Source organism: Paramisgurnus dabryanus, chromosome 11 (genome assembly GCF_030506205.2).
Source record: "Paramisgurnus dabryanus chromosome 11, PD_genome_1.1, whole genome shotgun sequence".
Lineage (NCBI taxonomy): Eukaryota > Metazoa > Chordata > Actinopteri > Cypriniformes > Cobitidae > Paramisgurnus > Paramisgurnus dabryanus.
In genome coordinates, this window is record NC_133347.1 from 8,683,576 (window position 1) to 8,703,517 (window position 19,942).

Sequence of the window (19,942 nt, forward strand, 5' to 3'; positions counted from 1 at the left end):
AAATCAAGTTCCTAGTGAAATGCTCTCTGACAACAAATGCAATGAATTTGAAACCTTTTTTTCTCTGAGAAGATCAGTAATATAAGAATGGCGATCAATATGGCCTCATATTGTACTGTGGTCAGTCAGATCTCATTACAACAACAACCTCAGAAATCAGTCATTCTCTCAAAATTTGACATAATTGATTTAAAAACCTTGGAAGAAACAGTACAACATCTTAAAGCATCAACTTGCAGTCTTGATACGCTCCCCACATTCTTTCTCAAAAAGGTTCTTAACTGTTTAGAAAGAAACTGATCTCTTAAAAATAATAAATACCTCTCTGCTCAAAGGCATTTTCCAGAGTCCCTAAAAACAGCAGATGTTAAGCCTCTCCTACAAAAAGAGTTACCTAGACAAAACCATACAACTACAGACCAATCTCAAATCTTCCTTTTATAGGCAAGATCATTGAAAAGGTGGTTTCAATCAGCTGAACAAATTCTTAGACTCAAACGGCTATCTGGACACGTTTCAATCTGCTTTCCCTCACCCCCGGTTTAAGTCATACCTAAAAGGAAGAGGTCACTATGTGAACATAGGTAACCTTAAATCTGAGTGGACATCTATGACACGTGGAGTCCCACAGGGCTTAATTCTTGGCCCGCTTCTGTTCAGTCTGGATATGCCTCAACTTGGTCAAATAATGAAAAAGAACCATATTGCTTTCCACAGCTATGCAGATGACACTCAGATATACTTAGCTCTGTCACCCCATGACTACAGCCCCACTGATTCTCTATTTAAGTGTATTGATGAAATTAACAGTTGGATGCGTCAAAACTTCCTCCACATAAACAAAGACAAAACTGATTTCATTTTATTTGGAAATAGAGACGAAACTCTTAAGTTTAACATAAAATAAAATCAGAAATCTGGGTGTAATCTTAGAGTCTGACCTTAATTTCAGTAGTCATGTGAAAGCGATAAGCAAATCAGCTAATTACCACACTGCAAGAAAATAATTTTCAAGAAAAAAAATCTTAGTATTTTTGTCTTGTTTTCAGTAAAAATATCTAACAATTCTTAAATTAAGATGCTTTTTCTAGATGAGCAAAACCACCCAAAAAAATAAGTCTAGTTTTTGGACCAAAAATATCAAATTTAAGTGATTTTGTGCATAAAACAAGCAAAAAAATCTGCCAATGGGGTAAGCAAAAAATCTTGAAAATTTTTCTTTAACACAAAATTCAAGAAAAATTATTTTAGATTGTTTTGCTTGTTTTATGCACAGAATCACTTAAATTTCTTTTTTTTTTTTTTTTGCAGTGCATCTTAGAAATATTCAGATGTTTTGTCTCAAGACAGGACTTAAAGAAACTTGTTTACGCTTTCATCACTAGCAGAGTGGATTATTGCAATGGACTCCTTACTGGGATCACCAAAAAGATTATTATTTTGTGTGTCTCATTTTTACAGATTTTTTTCTCTTAGATTGTTTTCCCAGCTGGAAAAACCAGCAAGACCAGCATATGTTGTGTTTTGATGCTGGTTTGCTAGTGAACACCAGCTAAACCAGCACCAGCTAAACCAGCATCAAACCCAGCAAAATTCCCATGCTGGTTTGATGGTGTTTTTTCAGCAGGGTTCTCATCTTGAATTACCTCTGTGTATGAAATGTGCTATACAAATAAACTTGCCTTGCCTAATATCCTTATAGCACAAATTGGTACATGCTAGCCAGGTATCTGTAATGTTTATATGTAAAATGTGTAAATGTATAACATGTGTACTGTGCAATATGTTAAATCACTGTGGCCCTGTGAGACCCAACATTTCGTTCTTCTGTATGTTTGTACCTAGTAAAATAACCAGCCTGATCTCACAACACTTTTTACATATTTTACAAGTTGGCTAATTTATATAAATGGGTCCAAAGTTAATCGTGCAAAAAACGTATGACTATCATAAAAAAACTATAACCAAACCCCATCCCAAATCCCAGGGGCAAAGTACGAAAATCTATGAATGTGGTCGAACAAATTAATACGAATTAGCCACCTCGTAAAATACCTACAAATTGCCATGAGATAGTAACGCTGACTTGGCCAAACAAAGAACAGCCAATGCTATATAGAAAACGTATTCTAGTCATTTTTTAGCATACTGTAATGTTTTTCACCATGGGAAAGCTCTACACACGTCTGATGCTCTGGGCATTAAACTGGGAAGCAAACTGGGACCGAGTTTGGTTTTGACTAAAAGTGGTCTGTGGCAACATCGCTCAGACAGCGAGACCTCTTCATCTCATGCAAAAGAGAAGTCTCAAAGCAAGCCAGAGCGCAGGCAAATAAGGATTCTTTAGCCTAATATGAAGCTTTTGTGTTTTTTTACTGAGCCACGAAAAATCATCTCTTCAGTTTTCACAGCGAACTGCACAGCTCAGGAAATGAAAGTTCACCTCTTTGCAACCAGTCTAGGTTGACACTTTTCTGTGACTTTTGTCCACTTTAAAACCTTTAGAAAAACACAGATAAACGTTCAGAATACTAATCGCCAGCGCTGTAAAAATTTAATACCACACACGTGTGTGTATACATGTGTGTGTACCGTGGTGACTGTGGCTGTTGAGTACAGAATAATTCATCATGTCTAATTAATTATTCAGAGTAATGGGGAGATGTCAGCTCGCTACAAAACTCTGCAGTGCAGTTAAGCAAAAAGCACAAAGGGAAAGAGACAAACTCCTACAGTTACTTCACCAACACAGTGGCCTGTTTGAGGATCTCTGACCGCTCTCCATTCACAATGGGTCTTTAAATCATGCAAGATTACGGTTTAAAGAAAGCAGTGTGCTAAATGGACGCTACTACGCGTTTTACTTTCATAGGGCCACTAAAAATATTTTCTTTTTAATGAGAAGACAACCCAGTGCATTGCAAGGAACAACATACATTTATCAAGCAATTTATTTAATTTATGATAGCAACCAAGGGAGATGAAAGCAATAATATGCCTCACTTATAAAAGGGTTTTGTTCATAATACATTTACTTATAAAAAAAATCTATCAGGCAGGTCTGATTAAATGATATCAGATGTGACTGATTTTGAAGAGATGTTAAATAATGGTAATTCAATGTTGACATGATGTTTGTCTGACCTGTGTTGTCGAAACGTTGTTTTTTAATAAATATTGTGTGCCGATTTGTTCTTTCATTATTTAGCTCTTGTGATCGAGCACCTGCCTCAAATTAATTTTTTGGGATGTGCACACATTTCACTCTCTATTTGTTCATAATAGGGCCGTGTAATTTTGTAATAAAGCCTCTTACACACAATAGATTCTTTCACACAGAATTTTGGTAATCCTCATGCCCGTGGCGTCAATATTTGACGCACTTGACCATGCGTCAATATGTTACGCGGAGGGTATACCTTTCGCGTCATTTTTTGACGAACTGGGGACTTCAATACTATTACGTCCGTTGCATTCTCTTTCCTATTTTCTTACCATTTTCGCGTCGGTTTAGGGTAGATTTACATAATGACATCCCTACCCAAACCTAACTCTAACCCCAACGCCAGGTGACAACTGTGTCTAACCCCAACGCCAGGTGACAACTGTTTAAACTGTTTAATTTCGCATACACTGTTTAATATGCGTAATCTAACCCTAAACCGACGCGAAAATGGTAAGAAAATAGGAAAGAGAATGCAACGGACGTAATAGTATTGAAGTCCCCAGTTCGTCAAAAAATGACGCGAAAGGTATACCCTCCGCGTAACATATTGACGCATGGTCAAGTGCGTCAAATATTGACGCCATGGGCATGAGGATGTGTAGACTTTACCAGTAAATACAAAAAAGTCTCCAACATATCCTCCAACCCATTCGATTGCTTTGGTCGTTTGACAATTTCACCAAATACGACCAATAGATGCATTTGGTAAATCTACCGGCAGCAGGTAAACTTAATATATTAGGATATAAAATCATATTTTGGTGTATAATTTTGCTATGATGACATGTTCAGGGATAACATTTTCAATTTAAACCGCCAGGATTCATTGTATTTTATTACACATTACACTATTCAGGCATTTAGGGCAAATGGCCATTCAAAGCGCTTTACATATATTGCCTATGATTGTGAAATTACGTCAGCTAAAAATGTGAAGCGCTATTGGCTCATGTGACCAACTAGTTTATGCTGGTTTATGTTTAAATGAGATCTGACTGTGCGTTCTTCATATAAAGTAATCATATGGCTTCAGTTCGCAAGGTTTGCAACGCGAATGGTTTGTAATACTTTTATACTGTTTTATGCAATAAATACCTGTGACTGTACTTTTACTTACGTGTTGTGTTTTATATGGCTGAGAAGTGGTTGGGTTCAGGGTAAGGGTTAGATTCTCCAAAATATCTTTAAAACCATAAATGTTTATGAAACCGTTTCTACATTACAAATTCATAATATTAAATGTGTCTCATCTGACGTATAAGGCAAAAAACTTAAAATGTAACAACAGGTTGCATTTATAAGCTACTGCCACTAGAGGACGCAAAGGCCTTAATGTGTCACTTTATGTCGTAATAAGGTGCTTGCACAAACAACTTATTAGGTCGTTATTTTTTTGGGGACAGTCCAAAAACGTGCTGTTCGCACACGCAACAACATTATGTATTTTTACCAGTAACATGTCATTCACACATAAGTACTGCTAAATCAAAATGTTGGTAAATACTGCGAGGTTGGTGTTGTAAATAATTGTGGTTTAGGACTTTATATCCGCAGTCTGCATTTTTGTTGTTTTTACTTCTGTGGCAAACGCTGTCAGTCCTGCACAGTTGCTCAACCAAACAATGTTGTATTAGATAACTTCAAATTGAAATGTAGAGTAGAGTTGCAAAGTGCGTCTAAAACATTAGGCTTTAAAACAAAAAGTGCCAAGGATGTGGGCTATTCAGGAAACAGATAGTAAACTGTTTTGAATAACTCTGGTCAAAGGAGACACATCATGAAAATCTGACTTTTTCAATGTTTAAGTGCTTCTATCAACCTAGAAAATATGAAAAAGAACAACTTAGTTTTGGTAAACCATTCTCTACAAGCACATGAAAAACAGATCATTGGAATTTGGCTCTCCTTGTGATGTCAGAAGGGGATCTTTTTATAATAATACCGCCCCTTAATCTGCACTATCCAACCATGGCACTGCCATTTAGTGCAGAAAGAGAAAATTACTGACTGCACAATTGAGTTTCAATTTTAACAAACCACCATCAGTGATCAGTATTTGCATTTCATCAGCTCATTTGCATTAAAAAGGGACACACCAAAAAATGGCAAATTTTTGCTCACACCTACAAAATTTTGGCAATTTTAACATGCTATAATAAATTATTTGTGGGGTATTTTGAGCTAAAATTTCACATTTGCACTCTGGGGACATCAAAGATTTATTTTACATCTTAAAAAGTCTTGTGAAATGCCCCCTTTAAGAGATTTGGCCAATTTAGCACTTTACATGTGTTTGACATCAAGCTAACTTCCGTAAAGAGCACTTGAGGTAAACGCATCATCTCTGTCAGAAAGCAATGATTGGCCCGAAGTTGTCAGCACTTTCTGGCTTTGTACGTGTTAACACCGGTAATCCTATTCTCTGTCACACATAGCATCATACCATTACTACAATCTCTTAACTGTTTAAAAGCAATGTCAACATACAGCATAAAAAATATGATAATTTATGCTACGGTATGCTGGCAAAACCCCGAGAGCGGTTATTGAAATAACAATCTGATAATTTTCATTTCAAGAATTTGTTTTGTTTACCCTGCTACAAACCATCATCGGCAAAAAGCAAGCTGTCAGTCATAATTTTGGCAAAATTCAAGTCTATGAATATTTCATTGGCATCGATTCCTCAAAGCCAATAAAACATTATACAAATTGTTTTCGGGTTTGTTCTTCAGCCTTGGCATCTCTCAATAAATCGAGTAAAAAAACCTCCATAAACAGTGATGTTGAGTCTGTGTGTTTAAATAATATATTACCACTGTTCACTATTTCTTAAGATGAAATTCGTAGGCCTGTAAGATAAGCGTCCTGGCTGTCATCACTTACAGCTGTATCAGAGATGACTAGATGTTGCGCTATTAAAATGTTGACTTCGAAAATACCTGGGAAAATGTTTCCTGGCAGCTCCTGGTAAAGTCAAACATTAATATGACAACTAATGCCACCGTATGAACAAGACGATTTAACAACCACTTTCAAAAGAGACTGTCTGGCGTCCACAACAGAAAGATGGTGTGAGAAAAGATAGAAACATTGACATGAATACTAAGTAGCGCTGATGATTAGAAGTGTTGCTCTGAACAGCCGTGTGACAGTGACATTGGCCGTCAATGTCAGACGGCTGCGGCGCGCCGTGGCGAAGAGCTCCATTTTGAGACATAATTAGCTTAAACATTCCCAGTATGAAAAATTCATGATAGCTTTGGATTTTTTAATTGCGGGAGCATTCTGCGTTAATCGAAGTCATTTAAAGGAGCCTTCTGCCTGACATGCGGAGGAGAGGAAAATAAATCAGACGTCTGGCTCGCTCAGGCTGTTAAACCATTTTTTCTGCAGCGAGCCGTTTATTTTAATAGGGTCCGATCTGACACAGTTCCGGTCCACGTGGATCAATCAACAGCTGCCGGTGTTACCGCAAAACGGGCCATCACACATTCACATTGTGCACTGTAAAAAAAAATGTATGATCAATGTGTCATAAAACAATGTTTTTTGTTACTTTAACTTAACAAATGAAATTACTTTAACTCATCACTAGTAAAAAAAAAACTTAAAAAAGTAGGTTGAATCGACTCTCTGTCTCTGTCTGATTTTAAATAAGTGTTGTTACTTTAAAGCCGCCTTTTCACTGTACACAATGGACAATAAACCGGAAGGAGAGTCACAAAGCGGCTGCATGGGGTGCCAACCATGGGGTGCAAAATGTTCAGATCCGATTTGAGACGCGTCGACCGGATGTTTTGTATTTCAGTGTGTTTCAATCAAAAGTGTGAAGTGTGTGTGAAGTGAAAATGAATAATTATTAATATTTTTTTGTTTAACTTTATTAGTAACACTTGGAATATATGCACAGCTGTTCATTCATTTGCATTCATTTATTTAATCCACCAGGTGAATATTCGTAGATTGAAGGGTCTTTCGCTGGAATGAGCTTCTCTCCCATTCTTCCCAGGATTTACGTTTAAACTGAAATTTCATACGGCATACAGTCGTGTGCAAATGTCGTGTACAGTGGAAAAGTGGTCTATAGACTTTATATTTTAAAAAAATTAAACAAGAAAATGAAGTGCAATTTAAGTCATTATACATTTAGCTGACGCTTTTATCCAAAGGTTATATGTTGTGATTGCATGTGTACTTGAAATGAAACAATTTATGAAAGTTAAACAGTTATAAACAAAATAAGTTCAAGAGTTCTGCAATAGTTAATGCTATACAAAAATATATGTGTTGATTATTTACACTTTCACTTTTTTCTGCAATGTTCATACTGTAGTTAAACTATTAACATTTGGCTCTTGCAATGTTAAACTGCAATTGTTTTTTTAAATATTCAAAAAAGAAAGTATGAGTTTTCAAAAAGGCAAAATACTGGATACAAGATGTGTGCATCTCTTTTGTTTTTTAATATGGCCTATAACAAAAAGTAACAAAAACAACATACGTTCACCTAACATAATAACATATACAATCGGTTAAAAATACAATAAAACATATAATATAGGTAAAAATAGTGGTAGAAGTTTGTCCCACATCATATTTACATTTTTGAAATCTGGCCCTTGAAGAAATTATATTTTTCACCATTCATGTAATTTGTGTTCCAATGCCAAGTAAATTGTTTAAAAAAAAATAAAAGAATTGTTACTAAGATCTTGTAATACAATAACAGACTAGGGGATTTCAGGGTCCAAAAATAATATACACAAACATAAAAACATAAAAGTACAAAATAACCTATTCAACACATAGCTATATTATGTGTTTTATAAAGAACAGACGCAAAAGGATTTAGAGGACTTTAAACAAAACAAACATGCATTATTCCCGTCTGCATTTTTAGGGTGATTCTCGCAAAATTAGACTTATGAGGTGTCATGAAACATTTTGATAAAAAATTAAATGCAAAGTAAAAGTATCAAAATAAGAAGCATACAGTTACAAACATCTCTTCATGTACTATTTTGCACATGAATTCCAATGACATCATACAAACCAATTTTGTTGTTTTTTCCACATTTAAGGGGAAATTTTTCATAACCGGAACATGTTAATGACTGGATTTGGGTTCTTTGACATGGAAATATTTATAATTAAAAAAACTCTCAAAAATAAAGAGCTTCAGTGCATGTTATACTATAAACATTTACAGTAAAGAAACATGTGGTATTTGTTGATCATTGGCAAATGTAGAGACAATAATAAGGAATATAAATGTGACCAAGAAAAATATTCTCAATCTTTGGCAACAATTTTCAATCATTGTTTAAGCCCTCAAGGAACTAACATTTTTAAAAAAAATTGTTGGAAGGACATAATTGAATGTGACACTCAAGATGGCTTCCAGGTAAGCAGTTCTTATTTTTTCTCTCCAGATAAAAGTTGAAATTTTGTTTGTCATAGTACCTAGACAACTTTTTAGTTCTCATTACCGAAACATGAGTTTGTAAATGCATATATTTAATGTAATATCATGTTGCGGTAATGATAATTTTTGATAATGATAATCTAAAAAATGTAAATAATTCTATAGGAAATATTTTTAAATCCTCTAAAAATAATGGTTATACTAAGTTCAGACCTGAATCTTATATGTGCCAAAAATTTGCTTTAAGGGCTTTTTAAAAAGTCTGACGCTGGACACTTTCTAAATCTGGATTTCGTGAGAATCACCCTTTAGAAATATGGTAAAAAAATGGATTATTATGATAAATAAGCTGCATAAAGTACTGTAAAAAAATTTAAGTGCAAAAATAATTAAGTCAAATTAAGGGATAGTTAATCTTAAAATGAAATGTTTATGTTTGTCAGCTTACCCCCAGGCCATCCAAGATGTAAATGACATTACAAGAATAAGACGGTGATGTGTACGTGCATATTGCTTTGGGGATAGTGTTAGAAGTAAAAAATGATATAAATACTGTTCGGTTTTTTGCACAAACCATTTCGTGTCTTAGGACATTGAAGTGTCGTCGCAAGCCGCAGGGTTTAATTTGCACTTGTCTTTGCATGCATTTTTCTTGTGATGCATGTCTTATTAATGTAATGTTAAAGGCAGGTTGCGAAACAACTTCAAAGGTGCATACCGCCACATACTGTATCAAGAGCCCCGTATAGTTTATATACGCACCCTCATGCATGCACTCGATACAGTAGGTGGCGGTATGCATGTTTGTGCATGTTTTTTATCTCTATCAGATTTTGTTACCATCCACTTGCATTATACGACTGACAGACTGAAACAGTTGGAGTAAAAAAAAATCTACATCTGTGTTCTACTGAAGAAACAAAGTCGCATACATCTTAGATGGCTTGGGGGTAAACTGATAAACATAAAAAAATCATTTTAAGATGAACTATCGCTTTAACTTTTTTATTTTTACATTTTTTATCTTGACTAGTGATGAGTTGTTGTAACTTATAAAATAAAGTTCAATTAGATTAACTTATTTCAACTTTATTTTATAAGTTACAGCAATATTTAAAAAATTGTTGGAAAAAAGTTGAAATGACTTTTCATGACTTTAAAAGTGCCAAAAATGTTTAACAGTGTACTTAAAAATATCAGAATGCAGTTTTGGAAAGATGTGAATGAATGTTCATTTTTGGTTTACTCTTCATTTAAGACAAAAACATTGAGCTTCTCTTGGTGCTTGATTGCTATGCTTAACTTTACCCAAATTTTAAGTCTGAATTCACAAAACTCCGCAAATAGAAGCACAAAAAGACAATATTATCCATGTATAAAAAAAGATCATTCTGTTTTTCGTCCTATAGTCTCCCTCTTAAATATTGTTCACTGTTTCTCGGGTTGAGGGACGATCAATATGCGTGCATCGATATATCACAGCCATAAAAACTATTTATCCACAGCGAGATCGCCTCTATTGATTAGTTTCTGTGCTATGGAGAGCCAGGTGTGCATAGGTCAATAGCATTTACAGGGGAACGTATGACCTTCCTTTAAAAATAATGGCCACAAACCCAAGCGAAAGAGCAGCAAATAAATAGTGAGAACGTAAAAATGCTCCTGCCTCGCATTTTGTCTACAGTGACATAAAAATAAATTGATCATTCCAGGCGTTTGAGGGAACTTTGGTTTTTGGGTGCGGAAAATGTCAACCGGACGAGGACACGTTTCACGAGGGCTTTCAACTGGAAAATACATTTCATTCCCTCAGGGCTTTTATGTTCATGTTTCATGTATATCAAAAAGCAAAAGCGTGTGTGCGTGCGTGAGCAAGCTGTCACCGATATTCTGCCTTATGCTTCATTGTATTAAATGCTCTGCTGGTTTTAACGCACATGGAGACCAAACTATTCTCGCAAACCCGCCTATTTACTATTGCTTGTAGAACTTTAAACATCTGCCTGAAAGTTTTATTCATCTTTACGTCCAATTCCTTTCTGCCACCATCACTTCAATCCCCCTCCGGTGACAGCGTTTGTCCCACCAGCCGCCCAATCACGGACCCCCGCTGCTAAAGGATGACGAGTTGAGTGCCGAGCCACAGGTAAAGGATGATGCGTGATGCGCTGCTGCTGCTGCAGACTGTGACAGCCATCAATGAAGGCCGTGATGGACGTCCGGCTGGAAGCGGGCCCTGATTAAAGTGCCTCATGCCCAGCACGCGTCTGCCACCCGTCACTAGCGCTGGATACAATGAAATAATGCTCAGGGTCATCTGGGTTTTTAGTGATGTGACAACGAGCACATTTCACAGGTGCCACTCAAAGGCCCCACCCTCATGCTTCTCCTGCGCTCTCTCACTCCATCTTTCAGGGCTTGTTTACACCTGGTATTAAGATGCGTTTTGGTCACTCGGATCACAAGTGGACGGCTCTAAATACAGGTGTGAAATGTTTTGAGCTTGTCCACTTTCGACCACATTCAGAGGTAGTCCTCGAAGACGCATTCAACCGGCGGTAGACGCTCGTGTGGTCGAATGCGTTCAAACATTCGATATTAATAAAGCCTCAAATCTCAGATCTAACCTAAGGGCTCACATTTCAGAACATGCTGAGAGAGTTAATCTTCTTCTTTTAGAAGGTGGAAAATCCAATGCAATAAAATACAGGGAATTGAAGCAGCTCTCTCTGCAGTGAACATGCGTCCCTGCATGCAATGGCCCTGATGCCCAGTTCAATCCATCATTACTACACTAAATCATCTCTGTGTCAATATCTCCAGTGCAAAATATTACAGCCATGTGAATTCTGTTATTGCTAATGACATTCAGCAGTCCCCTTGGGCTGAGAAAGAGAGAGAGTGCCTAGGTCGGCAAAGTGCTTAGCAGGTTGAACAGAGCAGAAAGCACATAGGATGTCTTAAACACTAAAGGAAAACTACCGATTGTTATCTCCATGAAAGATAATTGCTAGTTATTCAGTGGAAAATGCTTCAAATATTTTCAGAACGAGAAACACAAGATGCGAAAACAGGAACGTTTCCGGAAAGCTATACCCATCATCACCTGATCGCCTTTCCAGCTCCATCACTCGGATATATTGCTCATTTAATATTAGAATAGATTTTTGACATTCTGATTTATTACAGGAGCTCAGCCCAACCTGCGCATCTGAGGACGTGTGTGTGGTCTGATATCAGTGTCACGCCTCTTCAATAACTCAGACTGGGCGTGTGCTTATCTATCTTTGACACTCAGATCAATCTTGCTTTTAATCCTGAGCCCATTCACAGGCTTTCTCACCTCAACTTCACACATCAAACAACATATCCTTCCTTGCGGATGTATATCTGTCTGTTTAAGCAATTCAAGGACGCATGATGGGCGGAAGGAAGGGTCAGTTTTTAGAATCCAAATAATGCACTTTATAGAAATTATAAAACATTATTGGATTATGTTTGCACTTATGTTTGAATTTAATACAATGTCAAATAAATTTTAGTTATTCTTATTAATCTGGTTCCAGAGTGAGTTTCCTAGTCTGGGTCTGTTTGAGATGGTTTTCATTTTTATGCCACTACTGGGTTATTTTCAACCCAGCATTATAGGTCAAAAAGGGACAAACCCAGGCACTGCATTAAAGTAACCCAAAAAAAGTTTATGTATGACACATCAATGGGTTTAAAGCATTTTGGTTTAAAATAACCCAGCATGTAATTGTTAAAAGGCACCTATGGTCCGATTCATGATTTTTAATTTCCTTTGGTGTGTAAAGGGGGTTACACACCGGACGCGCAGCTCAGCGCCGTTCTAAAAAAAATAGAACGCATTGTTTTCTATGAGTATACGCACACCGGTGCCGGCCGGTGGCGCCTGTCCGCGGCGCCCAGCTTTGACTAAGGAAGTTGCTCAAATCCCTGTCACGCCACAAAGCGCCACTCACATAGTTTAACATTAAATAACATCATATTTGTCCCAAATCATTAACGATTAACATTGGCTGCTAACGTATATTTTGCATTTTGAAGTAGATGCTATCTGACTAAGCTCGCGCTATTAAATTTACGAAACCTCGGAGTTGTCCTAGACGCGACTCGACGCAGTGCTGAGCTGCGCATCCTGTGTGCGACCCCCTTAAGTGTGTGTTAGTACATGTTATGCAAAAGGTACAAACCCCACAGTAAACAATGACGCGAGTTATAGTCTCCAACGTAAATCTCTTCGGAGCCTGTAAGTTAAAGGATTAGTCCATTTTCTTAAAAGAAAAATCCAGATAACTTACTCACCACCATGCCATCCAAAATGTTGATGTCTTTCTTTGTTCAGTCGAGAAGAAATTATGTTTTTTGAGGAAAACATTGCAGGATTTTTCTCATTTTAATGGACTTTAATAGAGCCCAACATTTAATACTTAACTCAACACTTAACGTTTTTTTTCAACGGAGTTTCAAAGGACTATAAACAATCCCAAACGAGGCATAAGGGTCTTATCTAACAAAACGATTGTCATTTTTGACAATAAAAATAACAAATATACACTTTTAAACCACAACTTCTCGTCATGTAGATCCGGTCGTGATGCACCAGCTGACCCCACGCAATACGTCATGACGTCAAGAGGTCACAGAGGACGAACGCGAAACTCCGCCCCAGTGTTTACAAGTGTGTTGAAAGAGGACCGTTCCTACGTTGTTGTATGTCAACTGATACTAATTAATGTCTTTGTGGCAGTTTATTGTTTAAAATGGTCCGCAAATGTGCGTTTTATATATGTAACACGTGACCTCCCTACGTCACTACGCATTTACGTTAGGTCGCACTGGATCGGACCTAGACGAAAAGTTGTGGTTTAAAAGTACATATTTTTTATTTTTCTTGTCAAAAATGACAATCGTATTGCTAGATAAGACCCTTATGCCTCGTTTGGGATCGTTTATAGACCTTTGAAACTCCGTTGAAAAAAACTGTTACGTGTTGAGTTAAGTATTAAATGTTGGGCTCTATTAAAGTCCATTAAAATGAGAAAAATCCTGCAATGTTTTCCTCAAAAAACATAATTTCTTCTTTACTGAACAAAGAAAGACATCAACATTTTGGATGACATGGTGGTGAGTAAATTATCTGGATTTTTCTTTTAAGAAAATGGAATATTCCTTTAACTCCTGTTAGCATTGCATTGTGAGTGAATCTTTTAAACATGGTTAGGACCGTCACATTTCCGGATTAGTGAGAGGTATTCAGGCAAATCACAATGTACAGATTAGCTGGCCAATCAGGGACACAGAGCTTTTCAAATTGATGAGTTTGGTACAAAATCTATGCGTTTCAGTAAGATAGTGAAAACTGCAGCTGCAAAAATGTACGGTATGTGGAAAAAAATTTGTTTTTTAAACCATAAACCACGTGAACACATTGTCTTATACCAAATACACAAAATAACGTTGTTTTTAAGCAATGAAATAGGTGCACTTTAAATTACAACCCAATGGGTTAGGTTTGTCCCTTTTTGCCCAACGCTGGGTTGAAAATAACCTAGCATTTTAGCATTAGAATCTAGGTTTAAGCATAGCCTATTTTTATGTGTACGCAAACATACGCGCACAGCCTTGCAAAGTAAAGTTTATTTGACTTGTACATCTACACAGAAGTTCAACGCATGCACATTGCGCCAAATGCAATGCATCTACATTTACCTGTAAGCGCATGCGCGACCAACGCGTACAATGTACACTCGGTTTCAAAAATCTAGGGGTGCTCGTAAAGTACGTGCATACTCTTCTGATGACGAACTCTTCTGATTTACTTCGCCTTTAGGTGATAGGCCACACAAAAAAAAGAAATTTTGATCAATGATAGTAAGCACAGTTGACCCATTGACTTCCATAGTATTTGTTTTTCTTACTGTGGAAATCAATGAGTAATGTCAACTGTGTGCTTACCATCATTTATCAAAATATCTTCTTTTGTGTTTAACAGAATAAAGAAATGTATGCAGGATTAAATCAACATGGGGAGTGAGTAAATTATGACAGAATTTAATATTTGGATAAACTATCCCTTAAACAACTCAAAAAAATAAATGACCAGTTTGTCAATTCGCTATAAGTAATGCATATTCTATTTGTAATAAAGAAAAACAATACATGTAATAAAAAACTTTTTTTTTCTTTGGTAAAAAAGGTAAACAAAAGCTCAAAGCAAGTTTTTTGTTTGTAGAATAAAAGTCTGAATTTATTTTGTTGATCTGTACATTAAACAAGAGACTGCAGCACGCACACGCTCATACATACACATAAACACGCAACCAGCTGCGCACAGGTGAGGAGTGCAACTGATTTGCGTGGAAACCTTTCATTTTTCTTTCCGTGGTCTTTCTAACCATTTCTGTTTAAGTCCCAGTGGAGGTCGACGCAAGGTGCAGTGAGGCCGAGTTCAGCTGAAATGAAGTTCAGCGTAAAAATACAGTATTAGTCTTTTTAGTCCAAACTTGTGTGCCGACCTAATTTGTGGGAAACATGGTCTGGGAACTATTGTAAACAGGATGATGTATTTATATAAGATATCCTGCTGATGGCAGCCCAGGGTCAAAGCTATTCCCCAATTTACATCGCAATAAAGCCAGACCATATATACTGTATAATACAAAAAAACCCACAACCACAAACCTGAAAGAGAGCATGTTTCACAGTTATTTTATGCCATATTCTCCATCGTATTTCTTTAAAAATATTAATACATATATATTTGTGTATATATACACACATACATACATACATACATACGTGTATATATATATAGAGAGAGAGATTTTTAGATATTTATTCAGCAGCAAGAATGGAGATGATTTAGACATGACAAAGACAAAAAAAAAGTAAAATAAAAAAGCAAAATGGTGATTTCTATACTCATTGTCTAGTCTTAAAATCAGATTACAAAACGCATGACATAACTGCTTCCTATCTACAGATATGACATCAAATTATTCTTAAAATAAAAAACAAAAAAGTTCTTGAAAGTATTTGTTGACCAAATAACACAAATTGCATTCAATTCTTATGTAATTTCTTACTGAAATAACTGTGTTAATACAAAACATCACAAAAACCTGACTGACTGGATTCTTGTGGGTGAACAAATTCACGTTTTGCCGAGCAATAGTCGCTCGACACACCCGTATTTCTGAGTAGCTATAAAACGGTTTCTGTCAAACTAAAATACAAATTAGAGACTGATTTAAACAGGTTTTGACAAAAACAACAACAACAAAAAAGCTTCTTTGGGAGGGAACCACTTTGGTAAGTTAAGAAAACCCTCTACAGTTCACGTACTGCACGATATAACCATCACTACCGCAAGAATACCGTATTAGTCCCACTTTAAATCCACAGTGGAATTGACTTTCACATTTCCTGCTGAGGACCAACTGCCCAGTATTATTTAGGTAGACGGTTCGGATGATCTAGTTTCACTCCAGCATTAGGTGTGAATTGTAAAATATGGCCATTTAGTGCGTGAAATGCTTACACTATTCGTTTGTTAATTCGGAGCAACGATCTAAAAGTAAGTGAGGTAACTGGTTGGAGGTATGTCATACACGAAATATGAACTAAAACCACATTTTAACAGTGTGTTGTATGCAATTCTCAGGATGTGATGTATGCGACTGTATTTCTGTTATATAAAATTAACAGATCACCAGTTTAATGCATGCAAAGCAGATCAAGTGATAGAAAAATTAGCACCGTTTGAGGAAAAAAAGCCTGTTGGTAGCACCATCAACAGGAAAAAACATTTATGGCCTGGAAACACATAACAGACATCCAAGGTGACTTAGCATAAACGGTTGTTCTGGGAGTGATGTAAATCTCTAAATGAGACCGAGGTAAAAGGGACAACCCTAAGAATGATCAGCAATGAGGTAGGATTGTGAAACTGCATGCTTGTTATCAGACTTGTTAAGAGCAACCTGAACATTTTTTGTATCAAAAATACTTTATCCGCTTTAACTACATGTAATATTCTTAAAAAAAATGGCTCTCGTTATTATAAAGATCATGAAATTTGGACAAAGTGAAACCCATGTGAAGTGGCAGCAACAGGAAGTTGCAGTTTTTGCTTTAGTGGAGTACTGGGCAGTTTTCAGAATAGCTGTGGGAAGTGGGCGGGTCCTCAGCATTTGATTGACAATCTCAGCATGTAGATTAGTGAAGCAGGCCAAAGCGATGCAAACTCGTTTTTTTCTTTCGCTTTCCATTTTTTGGCATTAAAAATGAACTAAGAAACAAACAGGATTGAAGAAAAATAAAATAAAATTCAGTATTCACTCCGAACAATATAGCCATATGCACAAACATCATCTAAATCTTAATGTTCATTTAATATAGAACAGAGAACGACACAAATAAGACCATGATCTTGACAGTCACACTGTGTTTTGTTTAGCTTAAAGCAGGGGCCACAAGTCCATATTTCTCAGACCCATCACAAAAGCCCGTGCTGAGACTCCCCTTTGTCTTATTTTTAACAGAACGACACAATCCTTAAGACCAACGGACATTCAGACTGGATGACGATACACGACAAAAACAACAGAGATATGTTGATCCCTCATACGCTTTGCACCAGTCTCGCTGTTTTCACAAGTGCAGACCAGATCAAAGCAAAGCACCGCTATTACAAAGCCACTCAAACGCGTAGGCCACCAGCTTGCAGAGATTTGCAAAAACCTCCCAGATGGGTAATGCAGCATCTGAGAGGCTATTGGTTCACTTTTGTAGCCTTTCAGCCTATAAATACTGCAAATGATTGTATTTAAAAGTCTGACGTTCTCTGATGGGATTCACTGGTTTGATCCGAACGTATTAAGACTTTTGAATTATTAATTGTATCCGAACGGCGCCGTGCCAAAATTCAGTCTCTGCACGGCAGCGTGGCAAAAAGCAAAATACGTACTGGTTTAGTCTTTATCAAGGCAACGATTCCACGAACAAACCTCAACACAAAAGTATGACCACATGGACGGGTGATAATGTTTGGCTAGCATTCAACCTCAGCACACTTAAAGCTGTCATATTCCAGTATACCCGCACTGTACGTGAGCCCATTATGGAACATCAAATATTCAATATGCATATCACACAATACAGGAAATATCTACAGAAAAAAATAAAGACATTCAGTGGAACAAAAGAACCTTATTACAATCTGTCCTCTCGTGTAATTGCCTTGACATATTGGAGGTGCATTGCCGTATGAAAAGGGGATGATAAAACAAATGGCTGAGCGGCAGAAAGCTGAAAGATGATTTTTGTTTTTGCAAATACAAAATGAACCGTATGCATGCCCAATACCGGCTGACTTGATTGGGGCCAAGTAAAATACATAATCATAAAAGTCATCATTTTGCAAGATTATTAGGTATTATTTTGTAAAACAGAGTAAAAGAATAAATATTTTAGTTATACTATTTTTATTAATACATTTAGTATAATACTTAATATAATAAACCGTTTTGTAATGCTGCTGTTATATTAAGAGCCTGGTAATAGAATTGAAGTTTTACAAGGATGACTATAATCTTGATTTAAGCCTTTTCTGAGTTGATTCTGGAGCCGTGGTTCTCAACCTTTTTCACTTCTAGGCCCCCCGTTGCCCAGAACAATATTTGAAGGGCCCCCACTCGATCTGTTGGCATGACTAGACAGATGTATATTTATCAAAGTAGTAACCAAACAATAAGAAATATATTGATTTTTGATAGCTTTAATGAGTTTCTTATTTTTAATAATTTCCGATTGGAAAACGGTTGAGCCCCCCCCCCCCCCCCGGACCCCGTTTGAGAAACACTGATCTAGAATCGCTTTAAATTAAAAACATTTACATTAATGACATGACAAACACCTTTATAAAAGCAATTCACAAGCTATACATTTTAACTTTAAATAAATTTAACTTCAATCTTGCAAAATAATGCCTTCATACAGATTTTATTTGGCCCTAACCCTCTGCCACAGCCAAAAGAGGAGTTTAAAGGAAAACACTACCATTTTTCAATATTTTACTCAACTTAGACTAAATAATACATAACTATATTTTCAATGCATTCACTTAATCTTTGTAAAGTACGTTGTGAATGTGTTAGCATTTAGCTTAGCCCCATTCATTCCTTAGGATCCAAACAGGGATGAATTTAGAAGCCACTAAAAACTTCCATGTAGAGGTCTACAAGGAAGACCCGAGACCCGAAGACCCTGGACCCGATAGGGTTTGGGTCCATATTTTAAATGATCAGCCGGGTCATTGTGGGTAATACCAGAGTTGAACGGACTTGGAAAACACACACTCACATTTAAAAAAATATTTCAAAAACAGCAACAAAAACTGTCGCATAAATTTTTTCTATGACACTCAAATTACTTTACCTTTGACAATTGGCTCTTTTATTTAGAAGGCGGGACTTATTCCACCATACCACGCGTTTTGCACTGATCACTGATTTCTCCAATTTTTATAATAATAATATAAATTGATGGTCTTGCTGTTATATCTTAAGTTTTTGAGCAGACTCTGGTTAAAGAGCAGAGATATGATAGCAAAGAAAGCTAACGAAAGCTGCCATGGCACTGAACGAGCAATCGTTATTATAATCCGAATGGGCAAACAGTAAAAATTATTATGCAAGTTGACCAAATAAACAACAAATGTAAAACTGCGTTATTCATCACCGTGACTGTAAAGCGGACTTTTAAAGCTGAAATAAGCATTATGCATTTCAATCGTCAAGAGAGGAATAACATGGATGGAACTTTCTTGGCAATGGGGATTGTGCATCACAGTCAGGTACAAGGAGGGAGAAGGCGAAAAAGTTAAATTTTCCAGCTTGTTTATTGACTTATTAATAGCATTTAGCTTAATGTCGCCATGAAACGGAAGTATTGATTGCCTAATTTTCCCCGTGGTGACGTATATCCAAGGTGAAACTGGCTTCTGAAATAAAATAAGGCAGGGCTGGATTTGAATTTGTCCATCGAGATCTGATTGGATTGTTTGAAGTTGGGTCGTGGTGCTAATTGCTGCGATCTTCTCCCAGACCCCGCCCACCTGCCATACCATATGACCGGAAGTAAAGAGAGATCGTTTTGAGGAGGGGAGGAGATTTGCATTTTTGATAAAAGATTAAGAGGGCACATGATTTTTTTTTAAAAACAATAAAGCTCACAGATAAGTAATTATATAGAAATACCACAAT

At 36.6% G+C, this 19,942-nt stretch overlaps 1 protein-coding gene across 2 annotated transcripts in view; it reads right to left on the minus strand.

Annotated features, from left to right (window-relative positions):
- agbl4 (AGBL carboxypeptidase 4) overlaps positions 1 to 19,942 on the minus strand; it is a 549,929-nt gene that overhangs the window by 91,841 nt on the left and 438,146 nt on the right. The window lies entirely within an intron of this gene.